This window comes from Oncorhynchus keta, chromosome 32, assembly GCF_023373465.1.
Source record: "Oncorhynchus keta strain PuntledgeMale-10-30-2019 chromosome 32, Oket_V2, whole genome shotgun sequence".
NCBI classification, from domain to species: Eukaryota; Metazoa; Chordata; class Actinopteri; order Salmoniformes; family Salmonidae; genus Oncorhynchus; species Oncorhynchus keta.
Genome location: NC_068452.1, coordinates 32,920,283 through 32,936,330, shown reverse-complemented (window position 1 = coordinate 32,936,330; position 16,048 = coordinate 32,920,283). Strand labels below are relative to the sequence as shown.

Below are 16,048 nucleotides of genomic sequence, written 5' to 3'. Positions count from 1 at the left end.
CCGTCTCTATTCATTTAACGGCTTGTGGTGTCCACTCAATCAGTCACTTATAGGCTGCCCTGACGGCCAGAACAGAACCCCCCCAGCGCCGGGGGGGTCACTCCTGATCCTACAGCCTGAGCAGACACTGCGGTACAGGGACACAAACGGAGTGAGAGAGTGAGGAGGAGTGGATGTGTGTGTGGCTCTTTTAAATTATGAGGGTGGAGAGATGAAGAGATTGGAGGTGAAAAGAGAGCGGTCTATATCAAGGGTGAGAGAGATTGAGAGGTTCAAAGTGGAGAAAGAACAGTCAATATCAAGAGGCAGTGATAGAGATCCAGGCAGACAGACAACAGCTCTGTGTGAGAGAGAGAAGAAGAGAGGGAGAGGAGGAGGGAGGGATGTGGTGTGTGTGTGAGTTAGAGAGAGGGGGGGGATATCCACTGCACTGTTGTGTGACTGGAAATTTAATAGAGAAAGGGATGGAGGGAGGCATGCAGGGAGGGGAGGAGGGGAGAGCGATGCAATGCAAAAGCACTGCACATTGGTATGGAATTCCAGGGGACTTCTATAGGCTGTGAACAATGACACACTGTTACTGCATAGAGAGATGGTAGGGGACAGGGAGGAGAGGGAGAAAGAAGTCTAATTGTCTAGATATGTCAGTGGAGTGAGTGCTCTATTGTGTACTGCAGCGAGTGGGACTGGTGGGGTAAACGGAAGAGAGACGGTTGGGGGGGCAGCTTAGGCCATGTACATAATGGGGGCATTGAGTGGGCACCATTCCAAACACAGACCTTAGAGGGAGCCCCAATCACATGTAATGTACTGACTTTCATGAAATGGTCTGTTACTCACATGGAATGACAAGGAAGGTATAGGGAGATAGGACTTGATAATGACGGTGAAGAGTGTGTGTGTGTGTGTTTGTCAGAGAGAGAGAGAAGAGTGGCTGTGAAAAAGACTGATTCACCATGTCTGAATATAGAACGTTATCAATTCACCACTAATCGCCCATCTGATTATCTGCCCCCCTTCTCTCTCTCTCTATTGCACAGACACAGTCTCTCATTGCAATGACCTCTCCTTCCTCTCTCAGTCCCCCAATCGCTGTCTCCCACTGACACGCCCCCTCCCATCCCTGAGTATCACAATATTGATCTCATATTTGAGAGAAATCATACTGAATAGAGAGAACACAGACCCGTTCTGAAAGATTCATAGCAATAAGTGAATGTGTGTGCTGAGGGGTGGGGCTCTAGGTACTGTATGTGCTTGATCGTTGCCAAGGGAACCTGTCAGAGCCAAATAGCAGAGAACGTTCCCTAATAAAAGCACACGTGCATCTCTACCTCCCCCCTCACACACAAACTCTCTCTATCTGTGTCTCTCACACACTCGTTCTCTCTCTCCCAATCTCTCTATCCCCTCTTCTCTCTAACTCTCTCTCACACACATACACCCAAATACTATTTTTCTCTCTATCCCCTCACTTTCTCTCTCTCTCACACACACTCATATGCTCTCTTTCTATATATATCCCTTTCACTCTATCCCTCTCTCTCTCTCTCACACACTCCCTCTCTCCCTCTTGCTGTCCCCTCTCTCTCTCTCTCTCTCTCTCTCTCTCTCTCTTTCCTCTCTCTCTCTCTCTCTACCTACTCAAATTTCAAACCCTGAGTATAACCTGCAGAGTATCAAGTAAAAACACACAGATGCACATTTATCTTCATCAGCATTCTGTCAGGATTATATGTATTTCACTGGAGGCTGCTGAGGGGAGGACGGCTCATAATAATGTCTGGAATGGATTCAATGGAGTGGTATCAACCACATGGAAACCATGCGTTTGATACCATTCCATTGACTCCATTCCAGCCATTACTATAGCCGTCCTACCCTCAGCAGCCTCCACTGTTCACAACAGCAGACACTTTTCAATCTAAATCAAAGTAAATTGTATTTGTCACATGCGCATAATACAACAGGTGTAGACCTTACAGTGAAATGCTTACTTACAAGCCCTTAACCAACAATTCAGTTTTAAGAAAATACAAAAAGAAAGTAAGAGTTAAGAATAACAAATGATTAAAGAGCAGCAGTAAATAACAATAGCGGGGCTATGTACAGGGGGTCCCGGTACAGACTCAATGTGTGGGTTCACTGGTATCGAGGTAATTGAGGTAATATGTTGTACATGTAGGTAGAGTTATTAAAGTGACTATGCATAGATATAACAGACAGTAGCAGCAGCATTCCAGTGTGCGTGTGTGGGGGGGGTAGCCATTTGATTAGCTGTTCAGGAGTCTTATGGCTTGGGGGTGGAAGCTATTTAGGAGCCTCTTGGGCCTAGACTTGGCGCTCTGGTACCGCTTGCCGTGCGGTAGCAGAGAGAACAGTCTATGACTAGGGTGGCTGGAGTCTTTGACAATTTTTAGGGTCTTCCTCTGTGTCACGTTCTGTCCATTGTTCGTATGTGTTTTCCTTGTTTTAGTGTTGGTCAGGAAGTGAGCTGGGTGGGCATTCTATGTTGTGTGTCTGGTTTGTCTATTTCTATGTTTGGCCTGATATGGTTCTCAATCAGAGGCAGGTGTTAGTCATTGTCTCTGATTGGGAACCATATTTAGGTAGCCTGTTTTGTGTTGGGTTTTGTGGGTGATTATTCCTGTCTCTGTGTTTGCACCAGATAGGACTGTTTAGGTTTTTCACTTTTCTTGTTTTGTATAGTCTGTTCATGTATAGTCGTCTTTATTAAAAACATGAATAACCACCACGCTGCATTTTGGTCCGCCTCTCTTTCACCAGAAGAAAACCCTTACACTCTGACACCGCCTGGTATATCAAATTTCAAATGTAGTTATATAGCCCTTCGTACATCAGCTGATATCTCAAAGTGCTGTACAGAAACCCAACCTAAAACCCCAAACAGCAAGCAATGCAGGTGTAGAAGCACGGTATAGAGGTCCTGGATGGCAGGAAGCTTGGCCCCGGTGATGTACTGGGCCATACGCACTACCCACTGTAGTGCCTTGCGGTCGGAGGCCAAGCAGTTGCCATAGCAGGCAGTGATGCAACCCATCAGGTTGCTCTCGATGGTGCAGTTATAAAACCTTTTGAGGATCGGAGGACCCGTGCCAAATCTTTTCAGTCTCCTGAGGGGGATAGGTTTTGTCGTGCCCTCTTCGCGACTGTCTTGGTGTGCTTGGACCATGTTAGTTTGTTGGTGATGTGGACACAGAGGAACTTGAAGCTCTCAACCTGCTCCACTACAGCCTCGTCGATGAGAATGGGGGCGTGCTCGGTCCTCCATTTTCTGTAGTCCACAATCATCTCCTTTGTCTTGATCACGTTGAGGGAGAGGTTGTTGTCCTTGTACCACACGGTCAGGTCTCTGACCTCCTCCCTATAGGCTGTCTCATCGTTGTCGGTGATAGGGCTACCACTGTTGTGTCATCAGCAAACTTAATGATGGTGTTGGAGTCATGCCTGGCCGTGCAGTCATGAGTGAACAGGGAGTACAGGAGGTGACTGAGCACGGACCCCTGAGGGGCTCCTGTGTTGAGGATCAGCGTGACAGATGTGTTGTTACCTACCCTTACCACCTGCGGGCGCCCCGTCAGGAAGTCCAAGATCCAGTTGCAGAGGGAGGTGTTTAGTTCCAGGGACCTTAGCTTAGTGATGAGCTTTGAGGGCATTATGGTGTTGAACGCTGAGCTGTAATCAATGAATAGCATTCTCACATAGCTGTTCCTTTTGTCCAGGTGTGAAAGGGCAGTGTGGAGCACAATAGTGATTGCATCATCTGTGGATCTGTTGGTGCGGTATGCAAATTGGAGTGGGTCTAGGGTTTCTGGGATAATGGTGTTGAGCCATGTCCAGCCTTTCAAAGCATTTCATGGCTACAGGCGTGAGTGCTACAGGTTGGTAGTCATTTAGGCAGGTTACCTTAGTGTTCTTGGGCACAAGGACTATGGTGGTCTGCTTGAAACATGTTGGTATTACAGACTCAGACAGGGAGAGGTTGAAAATGTCAGTGAAGACACTTGCCAGTTGGTCAGCTCATGCTCGGAGTACACGGACTGGTAATCTATCTGGCCTTGTGAATGTTGACCTGTTTAAAGGTCTTACTCACATCAGCTGTGGAGAGCATGATCACACAGTCCTCGGGACAGCTGATGCTCTTGTGCATGTTTCAGTGTTACTTGCCTGGAAGCAAGCATAGAAGTTATTTAGCTTGTCTGGTAGGCTCTGTCACTGGGCAGCTCTTGGCTGTGCTTCCCTTTGTAGTCTGTAATAGTTTGCAGGCCCTGCCACATCGGAGCCGGTAGTCCATTAAACCAAGTGAAGCAGTGAGAATATGTGTCTTGCATGATCTGCTATTTGTGACATGTGACAAATGTGTGCTCACCTTCACACACCTGCACCCTAAAGCTTGGATAATATGGCCACCTTTTCAAAAACTCCATTTGCTGCGTCTTGAAGTGTGTGACTTTCATTTGCGCAACAACTTTGGGATTAATTTAATTATATTGATTGATATTGTTGCCCCAACTTTGAGAAAGTAAACTATTCAGCACAATAACAAAACGTGTTTAGGACGCTACTGGTGTATGAATCTATATAGCAATAGGCATTGCGTCCTCGTTACATCGCAATGAGAGGAGTGGGATGTGCACTTCCAAAGCGCCAGAGGGACAATAGTAAACACCTACGCGTCGGATACAGAGAATGTCAAGGTGCATCTACACAAGAGAGGTGCAGTACTTAATTGTATAACATAATATGAAAGACTAGCCTACATATTGAATGAAGTTATGTAAATTATTAATCGTCCTGCCTGTCCTGCCTCTGAGACAAGGTAATATAATCCTATTCAACCAGACTGGTCTCAATCAATGGGAAAAGGTGCATGTTTTGTTGTCGTTTGTTGTAAATTCTCATCCCTTCCAGCCGTGCGCGCGTGTTTATTAGTGGCCTACGCATGCCTGGGGAAACGGACATGTTTCTATTAGATGTCTATATTTATCCTCAACGATTCGTATTTACACGAAATAGTTTACCAGGCCTATGTTTCGTCGTGATTTTTCCATCACCCACTTTCGGTGGTTGTATTTTTCCATCTGGCCATGTAAGATTGAACGGGCTCTGCTTTCTTAGGTCGGGAAAACACGGCACTGTGGTACAAGCGCCGAAAAAGGGTGAATTAATTTGAGAGCGAGAGAGAAAGAGAGGGCGGGTTGGAGAGAGAGAGAAAGGACGAGAGAGGGACAGGGGAGAGAAGACGCGGACTATAGGCTACGCCTCTGCAGTTTAAGGAATATATTAAAACGAAAGGTAAGATTCATTAAATGGTATCATAGTATAAGGGACGTTATTCGTGTGTCGCATGTTAAACAAATCCCGTTGTTTGACTTTGGATTCTCAGCTTTCATAAAGCAGCGTTGGGGTATGACAAGCCTATTCTTTATCTGCTAAATAGTTTTCGCTGTTCCAATATATTTCATTTGCGGTTGTCGTTAACGAATTAATGCGGCGGTGTCTGTATGTGTGGCTTTGCGTGCGTTTGGGTGCGCGTTCGTCTGCGTGCACGCAGCGACGCGCATCAATGTAAACTGATGAATGTTAAGGTTATTGCTTTAATAAGGACCGCGTTTCAGAATTGATAGGACGGAATATCAACCATGTTTCGTGAAAGAAACAAGCGGATAGCCTACATTATCGTCCTGAAATGTGAGGGGTTTCGGCGCCTTTAACCATGAATTGTGGCGAGACGATACATTTAATTTGGTGAGAGTGCGTACGAATGAAACAGGAAAGTCAAGTGATTCGTGTACTTCATACTTAATTCATAAGAAGACATATGCGCGTCTCGTTAAATTGCCTGTTTCTGACATTGGTGTCGTGTCTTTGGCAAATGGCATTGATAACAATTGATAAATGCACAGGACAGTAGCCTCATTTTTTATTTTAAATATTGCCTTTTAATTAAAACAATTGTATTGTTATGGCTCTTATTTCACAGTTCTGCTGAGTAGCCGAATGCGTGGCTTATTAAATATTTCCTATTCAATAGGCCAATAGTTCTGAGAAAAAGTTATTAGGCTTTACCCACTGGGTATAGACGTCAATTCAACGTCTATTCCACGTTGGTTCAACGTAATTTCACTGTAATAACGTGAAAACAACGTTGAGTCAACCAGTGTGTGCACAGTGGGTACTATTAAAGCCACATTATTTGCGGTCATCTGTTTCGTTTGGTTATTCTCTCTTGACAATGATTAGTGTCCCCAAATAGTGTGAATAATGCGGAGGCACCGTGCGCGGCACATGACTGAGGCATGCAGGTTAAAATACACTATAACTGTGGCCCACAGAGGAGCCCCTCTGATTGAGAACAAGGAGCAGATTGATTAGGGTTGATGAATGAAGATCTACCGCCTCTATCTGCAACACAACGATACGGTTAGGAGCGGATTGAAATGCTGATGTGAAGCAGTGTGTTTTGGGTGGGCAGTCTGGCAGAATGAGATTGCTGCCTGGCACAGCAGTCAGTGGGCACAGTTTGATTTCGTGAGTTTATGATAGGGGCTAAATTATTAATGGGGCGTTAGGGGGCAAAGTGGAGCACTGGGCAGGATTAGATTGAGGGTGAAGTGTGTTGTGAGATGGGTGGTTAGGCTAGAATGGGGGAGAGGAGAGTGCTTTAAAAGAGGCCCTTCAAGCACTGGTCCTGGGCCAGTTCTGCCTCAGCTGGTGGTGGATGGCTGAAGTTGGATTTCAGCTCCAAGCTAATGTTGGATCAGTGCTCCGAGGCATTTCTGTTTGAGATATGACTGGGGGAAAGCTGCCATTCTGAGAATGAAAAGTTATTTAATTGTGAATTGTGAAGTTGGATTTAAGGGTTAGATATATGAAATAGAGAGCAATGGACAGAAAAAGTTAATAAACCAATAAATACACAACTTTGTAGAGAATATTTTCCACAAGAAACTAAGTAGTGAGCAAAATGGAAAAAAAAAAATGAAAAAACATTTTCTACATATGTCTGACTTTACTCTCATCTCTGGTCCACTCAATCGTCCAAACCTCATCCACTGCTGGTCTTAAACATAGACCCAGTCCCATAAACCAGTTTCTCTGCTCTTACATCTGTGGAGATAGTGGAAATTGTTTTCATTAAACATTGGCACCATGTCAGATGTGATGCTTGCTAGTACCTAGTGTATCACTGCTTCACTCTTAATTGCTCCGTGAACGACTGTGATGTATGCCATTATAACTACAAGCCTCTGTGCTTATTCTTAACCATTTGGCTTGTAACTACAGATGTAAACATTTAAGATGACGATAAAGTTTTTAATGTTTCTCTTATAGCAGATGTTTAAAGTGCTCAGATCAAACAGGGCCTGTTAGTACATGTTAGGTGGAGCTGTGTGGGTAATCAAAGTGCACATCCCTCTCCTCTCCACTCATAGGACCAGTACAAGTCACAGAGTGGCCCTGGGAGGAGGAGAAGAATGTCACTTTAAATATCACATTAGAGACAAGGCCTTTTAGCCAAGGGCAGGGTTTTAAAAAGATCAAGACATCTCGTAGTTGTAAAGACAAGGATAAATCTAGCTCTTCAAACACACACAAGTGGTTCTTTCCCTTCCTTCATTCATTCCTTCCCTCCCATCCCCCTACCAAAGATATTCCCTAAAAATGTCCTTGAGATGAATTGAAATGGATTAAAACCAGACTGGGTCAAAAGGTGACCAATAGTAAGTGGTGGACAGTCAGAGGTAAACAAGAACATTATTTATTAAGCATTTTCCTCTATGGATTGAAGGGTTTAGACATAATTTCCTCAGGCTTTACACTCCAAGCAAATCCAGAAGCCTGCTACACTGAATTAGTAAAGGCCTTGGAACTGTAAGGGATCTGCCATGTAGCTGTGGCCCAGGCTGCCCCATAATCCTTTTCAGTCTTGACAGTGCACAGCCATTGGCACCTCTTTACCTAATATGCGTGTTATTAAAATTAAACAATGTCATGATTCACAAGGAAAGGTTAACTCAGATTACTTAATAGCGTGCAAATGGAATATTTTATTCAAGACATAGCTGACCTGCTGTAGGACATCCCATGAATTTGAACTCTAACCCCATTCACCCAAACTGAGTTGTTGTTAAGGAGCACTGCTCAGAATTGACATACTTTTGCTTGTTACAGTCAGCTAGCTTTTAATATAGATCTCACTAGATTTTAATATAGAGCTTACTAGATTTTAATTTAGAGCTCACTAGATTTTAATATGGTGCTCAGCTAGATTTGAATATAGATTTGAATATAGAGCTTGCTAGATCTTAATACAGAGTTCACAAGATTTTGATATAGAGCTCAATAGATTTTAATATAGAACTCACTAGACTTTAATATAGAGCTTACTAGATTTTAATATAGAGCTCACCAGATTTGAATATTGAAGTCAATAGATTTTGATAGAGCTCACTAGATTTTAATATAGAGCTCACAAGATTTTAATATAGAGCTCAGTAGATTTGAATATAGAACTCACTTAATTTGAATATAGAGCTCGCTAGATTTTAATATAGAGCTCGCTAGATTTTAATATACAGATTGCTAGATTTTAATATGGCACTCATCTAGATTTGAATATAGATTTGAATATAGAGCTCGCTAGATTTTAATATAGAGCTCGCTAGATTTTAATATAGAGCTCGCTAGATTTTAATATAGAGCTCGCTAGATTTTAATATGGAGTTCGCTAGATTTTTATATAGAGCTTGCTAGATTTTAATATAGAATTCACTAGATTTTATTATAGCGCTCACTAGATTTTAATATAGATCTCACTAGACTTTAATATAGAGCTCACAAGATTTAAATATAGATCTCAGTAAATGTTAATATAGAGCTCACTAGATTTGAATATAGAGCTCAATAGATTTTAATATAGAACTCACTAGACTTTAATATAGAGCTTACTAGATTTTAATATAGAGCTCACTAGATTTGAATATTGAAGTCAATAGATTTTGATATAGAGCTCACTAGATTTTGATATAGAGCTCACTAGATTTTGATATAGAGCTCACAAGATTTTAATATAGATCTCAGTAGATTTGAATATAGAACTCACTAAATTTGAATATAGAGCTCGTGAGATTATAATGTACAGATTGCTAGATTTTAATATAGATTTGAATATAGAGCTTGCTAGATTTTAATACAGAGTTCACAAGATTTTATTATAGAGCTCACTAGATTTTATTATAGCTCTCACTAGATTTTAATATAGAACTCACTAGACTTTAATATAGAGCTCACAAGATTTTAATATAGATCTCAGTAAATATTAATATAGAGCTCACTAGATTTGAATATAGAGCTCGCTAGATTTTAATATAGAGCTCGCTAGATTTTAATATGGAGTTCGCTATATTTTTATACAGAGCTTGCTAGATTTTAATATAGAGCTCACTAGATTTTTATTATAGCGCTCACTAGATTTTAATATAGAACTCACTAGACTTTAATATAGATATTTCTAGATTTTAAAATCTAGCGATCTATATTTTAAAATCTAGCTCAGCTAGATTTTACTATAGAGCTCACTAGAATTTAATATACAGATTGCTAGATTTTAATATAGGGCTCAGCTAAATTTTAATATAGATATGAATTATAGAGCTTGCTAGATTTTAATACAGAGTTCACAAGATTTTATTATAGAGCTCACAAGATTTTATTATAGAGCTCACTAGATTTTGATATAGAGATCACTAGATTTTGATATAGAACTCACTAGACTTTAATATAGAGCTTACTAGATTTTAATATAGAGCTCACTAGATTTGAATATTGAAGTCAATAGATTTTGATAGAGCTCACTAGATTTTGATATAGAGCTCACTAGATTTTGATATAGAGCTCACTAGATTTTGATATAGAGCTCACTAGATTTTAATATAGAGATCACTCGATTTTGATATAGATCTTACTAGATTTTGATATAGAGCTAACTAGATTTTAATATATAGCTCACTAGATTTTAATATAGATATGAATTATAGAGCTTGCTAGATTTTAATACAGAGTTCACAAGATTTTATTATAGAGCTCACTAGATTTTGATATAGAACTCACTAGACTTTAATATAGAGCTTACTAGATTTTAATATAGAGCTCACTAGATTTGAATATTGAAGTCAATAGATTTTGATAGAGATCACTCGATTTTGATATAGATCTCACAAGATTTTGATATAGAGCTAACTAGATTTTAATATATAGCTCGCTAGATTTTAGTTATACAGTAAAGAATAAAGGAACATCACTGTGTTAGCAAGCCCACAGAATCCACACAAGCCCCTGGTCGGCTGTTTGCCTCAGGAAGAGAAGAACGGACAGGTCATCTATGCCCAGTTGGCAGACTAATTTGAACTGCCAAAACCAAGCTGAGAGTCATAACTTTGTTGTTGTCACAAATTAAGTGTGGGATGGGAGATCTCAGTCATATGAGAAATCAGGCCAGCCTGCACTTTAATTTCAGAGTCACATCACTGCATAACTGATGAGGCAGATGAAAACAAGCAAACAGGAACAGGGGAGATTACACCTGCACACCTAGCCAAGAGCAAAGCTGTCTTGGGACTTAACCTCTCAGGGCTCTTGTCACCTGAATCAAGTTCAAATCAGACTTGAGCATTGTCAATCTGCACAGCTCTGTTCACCATTTTGGAGTGTTACGTTAGAGAGTAAATACCACAGTAAGACGTCTTTTACTGTATAATGTGGTTGTGTGTATGTGTGTGGGTGTGGTTGTGTGTGTGTGAGAGAGAAACTTTTGACTTTTTAAAAGAAAACAAGAGGGGGATATAGATAAGACTGGTACTATTCTCAATAGGGCAAGAAGTTGGCTGATCTCTATGTAGGCTGGGATTGATTGATTGATAGCAGCCCGACTTGCTGGTGTCGACAGGATGGAGGTTGAAGTTGACTGCTAGCATGCTGGAGAGACTTGCTGATCAGCTATGATAGGCTGAATTTGTGGGAACAACCTAGGGCTGTCCCTGAATAATGCAGTGTGATGAACCGCATGGCATTACAGCCTCTGTTATCATGTCACACATATCAGCGTTTCTCCCCTCATGTGCCTGTACAGTGCCTTGCGAAAGTATACGGCCCCCTTGAACTTTGCGACCTTTTGCCACATTTCAGGCTTCAAACATAAAGATATAAAACTGTATTTTTTTGTGAAGAATCAACAACAAGTGGGACATAATCATGAAGTGGAACAACATTTATTGGATATTTCAAACTTTTTTAACAAATCAAAAACTGAAAAATTGGGCGTGCAAAATTATTCAGCCCCTTTACTTTCAGTGCAGCAAACTCTCTCCAGAAGTTCAGTGAGGATCTCTGAATGATCCAATGTTGACCGAAATGACTAATGATGATAAATACAATCCACCTGTGTGTAATCAAGTCTCCGTATAAATGCAGCTGCACTGTGATAGTCTCAGATGTCTGTTAAAAGCGCAGAGAGCATCAACAAGGAACACACCAGGCAGGTCCGAGATACCGTTGTGAAGAAGTTTAAAGCCGGATTTGGATACAAAAAGATTTCCCAAGCTTTAAACATCCCAAGGAGCACTGTGCAAGCGATAATATTGAAGTGGAAGGACTATCAGACCACTGCAAATCTACCAAGACCTGGCCGTCCCTCTAAACTTTCAGCTCATACAAGGAGAAGACTGATCAGAGATGCAGCCAAGTGGCCCATGATCACTCTGGATGAACTGCAGAGATCTACAGCTGAGGTGGGAGACTCTGTCCATAGGACAACAATCAGTCGTATATTACACAAATCTGGCCTTTATGGAAGAGTGGCAAGAAGAAAGCCATTTCTTAAAGATATCCATAAAAAGTGTTGTTTATAGTTTGCCACAAGCCACCTGGGAGACACACCAAACATGTGGAAGAAGGTGCTCTGGTCAGATGAAACCAAAATTGAACTTTTTGGCAACAATGCAAAACGTTATGTTTGGCGTAAAAGCAACACAGCTCACTACCCTGGACACACCATCCCCACTGTCAAACATGGTGGTGGCAGCATCATGGTTTGGGCCTGCTTTTCTTCAGCAGGGACAGGGAAGATGGTTCAAATTGATGGGAAGATGGATGGAGCCAAATACAGGACCATTCTGGAAGAAACCCTGATGGAGTCTGCAAAAGACCTGAGACTGGGACGGAGATTTGTCTTCCAACAAGACAATGATCCAAAACATAAAGCAAAATCTACAATGGAATGGTTCAAAAATAAACATATCCAGGTGTTAGAATGGCCAAGTCAAAGTCAAGACCTGAATCTAATCGAGAATCTGTGGAAAGAACTGAAAACTGCTGTTCACAAATGCTCTCCATCCAACCTCACTGAGCTCGAGCTGTTTTGCAAGGAGGAATGGGAAAAATTTCAGTCTCTCGATGTGCAAAACTGATAGAGACATACCCCAAGCGACTTACAGCTGTAATCGCAGCAAAAGGTGGCGCTACAAAGTATTAACTTAAGGGGGCTGAATAATTTTGCACGCCCAATTTTTCAGTTTTTGATTTGTTAAAAAAGTTTGAAATATACAATAAATGTCGTTCCACTTCATGATTGTGTCCCACTTGTTGTTGATTCTTCACAAAAAAATACAGTTTTATATCTTTATGTTTGAAGCCTGAAATGTGGCAAAAGGTCGCAAAGTTCAAGGGGGCCGAATACTTTTGCAAGGCACTGTACATTGTCCTAACCACAGGAGGGAAGGACAAAGATCTAGGTTTCCTTTTGCATGATCTGGCATCACTTCAATCTTAATAACCAGAGTCTGGATATTGCATGAGCACTGACTGACCCATTCTCAGCAGAGCTGCTAAGCCGCCTGCCACTGATGACAGAGCAGATATAATTAGCTGTGATTGGTTTGATTGAGTGTCCAGCCTAGGCCTGGGTGTCGGCCCTTCTGGGGCCATGATGACTGGCATTAATAATTGAATAATAGTTGGGGAGAATGACAATGGTTAATGATATCAAATGAATACCATAATCCATTGAGTTGACATCATTAGAAATAGTGGAATTTCCCCTGAGGGGGGGATGTGCTCATGTCTATGTCCCTTACAGCAGGGACGTCTGGGTAGAGACTGGGAGCCATAGATGGGTTACCTTCTTGTGTTAATGAAAGGTACTTTGGGAGTGACGGTCGTCGGCTCAACTAGACCGCTGGGTAGGGCCCGCTGAGTAAGGACCACCCAGTGACCGCTGGGTAGAGACTGCTGGGTAGGGCCTGCTGGGTAGGGCCCTCTGGGTAGAGACCGCTGGGTATGGCCCGCTGGGTAGGGCCCGCTGGGTAGCGACCACTGGGTAGGGCCCGCTGTGTAGCGACCGCTGGGTAGGGCCCGCTGGGTAGGGACCGCTGGATAGGGAAAGCTGGGTAGGGCCCGCTGGTTAGGGAAAGCTGGGTAGGGACCGCTGGGTAGGGACCGCTGGGTAGGGACCGCTGGGTAGGGACCGCTGGGTAGGGACCGCTGGGTAGGGACCGCTGGGTAGGGACCGCTGGGTAGGGACCGCTGGGTAGGGACCGCTGGATAGGGACCGCTGGGTAGGGACCGCTGGGTAGGGACCGCTGGGTAGGGACCGCTGGGTAGGGAACGCTGGGTAGGGACCGCTGGGTAGGGAAAGCTGGGTAGGGAACGCTGGGTAGGGAAAGCTGAGTAGGGAACGCTGGGTAGGGAACGCTGGGTAGGGACCGCTGGGTAGGGAACGCTGGGTAGGGACCGCTGGGTAGGGAAAGCTGGGTAGGGAAAGCTGGGTAGGGACCGCTGGGTAGGGACCGCTGGGTAGGGACCGCTGGGTAGGGAAAGCTGGGTAGGGAACGCTGGGTAGGGCCCGCTGGGTAGGGAACGCTGGGTACGGACCGCTGGGTAGAGAACGCTGGGTAGGGACCGCTGGGTAGGGACCGCTGGGTAGGGAACGCTGGGTAGGGAACGCTGGGTAGGGCCCGCTGGGTAGGGAACGCTGGGTAGGGCCCGCTGGGTAGGGCCCGCTGGGTAGGGCCCGCTGGGTAGGGACCGCTGGATAGGGAAAGCTGGGTAGGGCCCGCTGGTTAGGGAAAGCTGGGTAGGGACCGCTGGGTAGGGACCGCTGGGTAGGGACCGCTGGGTAGGGACCGCTGGATAGGGACCGCTGGGTAGGGACCGCTGGGTAGGGAACGCTGGGTAGGGACCGCTGGATAGGGACCGCTGGGTAGGGAAAGCTGGGTAGGGACCGCTGGGTAGGGAACGCTGGGTAGGGAAAGCTGGGTAGGGAACGCTGGGTAGGGAACGCTGGGTAGGGACCGCTGGGTAGGGAACGCTGGGTAGGGACCGCTGGGTAGGGAAAGCTGGGTAGGGACCGCTGGGTAGGGACCGCTGGGTAGGGACCGCTGGGTAGGGAAAGCTGGGTAGGGAACGCTGGGTAGGGCCCGCTGGGTAGGGCCCGCTGGGTAGGGCCCGCTGGGTAGGGACCGCTGGGTAGGGGCCGCTGGGTAGGGAAAGCTGGGTAGGGAACGCTGGGTAGGGACCGCTGGGTAGGGGCCGCTGGGTAGGGAAAGCTGGGTAGGGAAAGCTGGGTAGGGGCCGCTGGGTAGGGACTGCTGGGTAGGGACCGCTGGGTAGGGAACGCTGGGTAGGGACCGCTGGGTAGGGCCCGCTGGGTAGGGAAAGCTGGGTAGGGCCCGCTGGGTAGGGAACGCTGGGTAGGGACCGCTGGGTAGGGCCCGCTGGGTAGGGAAAGCTGGGTAGGGGCCGCTGGGTACGGACCGCTGGGTAGGGAACGCTGGGTAGGGAACGCTGGGTAGGGAACGCTGGGTAGGGACCGCTGGGTAGGGAACGCTGGGTAGGGACCGCTGGGTAGGGCCCGCTGGGTAGGGCCCGCTGGGTAGGGCCCGCTGGATAGGGACCGCTGGGTAGGGACCGCTGGGTAGGGACCGCTGGGTAGGGCCCGCTGGGTAGGGAACGCTGGGTAGGGAACGCTGGGTAGGGAACGCTGGGTAGGGCCCGCTGGGTAGGGCCCGCTGGGTAGGGACCGCTGGGTAGGGAACGCTGGGTAGGGCCCGCTGGGTAGGGCCCGCTGGGTAGGGAACGCTGGGTAGGGAACGCTGGGTAGGGAACGCTGGGTAGGGCCCGCTGGGTAGGGAACGCTGGGTAGGGAACGCTGGGTAGGGAAAGCTGGGTAGGGGAAGCTGGGTAGGGAACGCTGGGTAGGGACCGCTGGGTAGGGCCCGCTGGGTAGGGAACGCTGGGTAGGGAACGCTGGGTAGGGCCCGCTGGGTAGGGAACGCTGGGTAGGGACCGCTGGGTAGGGAACGCTGGGTAGGGCCCGCTGGGTAGGGACCGCTGGGTAGGGAACGCTGGGTAGGGCCCGCTGGGTAGGGAACGCTGGGTAGGGCACGCTGGGTAGGGCCCGCTGGGTAGGGAACGCTGGGTAGGGACCGCTGGGTAGGGAACGCTGGGTAGGGCCCGCTGGGTAGGGAACGCTGGGTAGGGCCCGCTGGGTAGGGAACGCTGGGTAGGGAACGCTGGGTAGGGCCCGCTGGGTAGGGAACGCTGGGTAGGGACCGCTGGGTAGGGAACGCTGGGTAGGGACCGCTGGGTAGGGACCGCTGGGTAGGGACCGCTGGGTAGGGAACGCTGGGTAGGGAACGCTGGGTAGGGACCGCTGGGTACGGACCGCTGGGTAGGGACCGCTGGGTAGGGACCGCTGGGTAGGGACCGCTGGGTAGGGAACGCTGGGTAGGGACCGCTGGGTACGGACCGCTGGGTAGGGACCGCTGGGTACGGACCGCTGGGTACGGACCGCTGGGTAGGGCCCGCTGGGTACGGACCGCTGGGTAGGGCCCGCTGGGTACGGACCGCTGGGTAGGGCCCGCTGGGTACGGACCGCTGGGTAGGGACCGCTGGGTACGGACCGCTGGGTAGGGACCGCTGGGTACGGACCGCTGGGTAGGGAACGCTGGGTACGGACCGCTGGGTAGGG

The 16,048-nt window shown here is 46.4% G+C and overlaps 1 protein-coding gene across 3 annotated transcripts in view; it reads left to right on the top strand.

The window, feature by feature from the left end:
- The first annotated feature begins 4,625 nt into the window (after positions 1–4,625).
- LOC118375360 (leucine-rich repeat-containing protein 4B) overlaps positions 4,626–16,048 on the top strand; it is a 36,465-nt gene continuing 25,042 nt past the window's right edge. The window contains exon 1 of one of the 3 annotated variants that reach the window (XM_035761888.2): positions 4,626–4,737. The gene's annotated coding sequence lies outside the window, so the exon portion shown is untranslated. Of the gene's footprint in view, positions 4,738–4,985; positions 5,429–16,048 lie in introns of those variants that run through there. The other 2 variants (XM_035761887.2, XM_035761889.2) reach the window with 2 other exon arrangements.